Source organism: Centruroides sculpturatus, unplaced genomic scaffold (genome assembly GCF_000671375.1).
Source record: "Centruroides sculpturatus isolate CEXI.00-Female unplaced genomic scaffold, Cexi_2.0 scaffold24, whole genome shotgun sequence".
NCBI classification, from domain to species: Eukaryota; Metazoa; Arthropoda; class Arachnida; order Scorpiones; family Buthidae; genus Centruroides; species Centruroides sculpturatus.
The window spans coordinates 809,867-810,958 of NW_019384375.1; positions in this window are offsets into that span (position 1 = coordinate 809,867).

Consider the following 1,092-nt stretch of genomic DNA (forward strand, 5'->3'; position numbering starts at 1 on the left):
AAATAATAAAATTAATATATTTATTATAATTTTTATTATAATTATATTAAAAATTAATGATAAAATTTACGAATTATTTTTATTTAATTTAAAAAATTTCATTTGATGAGATAATGTAATTTTATCAACCATTTTTTCCTCTTAAAGTAATTTTATATTTTCTTTCTAGATTAGAAATATCTGTAATTTAATAAAATTCTACTAAAGACATTTCGAAAAATGAATTTTATATATACACAAGCTAACAAATAAAATTTTATAACATATAACTAAATATAAAATAAATATTATTTTGTTAATATATACAAAGTTTTATATTTTATCTAAAATATTGTTTAATATATCATAATAAGTTCTTATTATTTATGTTTTGAATCCTTTCGTAAAATTTATTGTATACACTCTACGTATTCCAGATTCACTTTTCTAGATAGAGGATATAAAAACTAAACTGAAAGATTTATATCTTATTTATATAAAAAAATTGATTTTATTATAAATTCTGTTAAATTCTGTTTTATATTTTAGTAATAGTTAAACTTATAATTGAAAATAATAAAGAAAAAAAATCAAAATAAGTTATTCAGTAACTTATATAGTTTTTAACTAAGTATATAAAGATAATATAATTTTAATTTAATTTAATATTTGCATCAATTTTTGTTATATTTTCAAGCAATTTATTAGAACAAATTAAATTATTTTAAATAAACAATTTTCAAATATTTTTATTTAACATTCTCTTTTATGTAAAGTTATATATATATTATTAAAACGATTCATTACACGTTATACAAAACAGATTAGAATATCAATTAAATTTTAATATGAAAAATTACGTTTATGATTCATTTCCAATCTCTTAGGCATTTATACTGCAGACTATAATTAAACTTTAAAATGTATATATTTTAAAATGTAATTATGTATGACAAAAGCCAATTTTGTAACCAATTCGACCGTGCAATGTTATCGAATATTCAAAACATAGTGTTTAATTTAAAAACCATAAACATCAACTGCTCTTCAATGGCATTGATAAAACGGTTGTTTGTTGAAGTAAAAAAGATTGCTGTATTGATGTTACTTTAA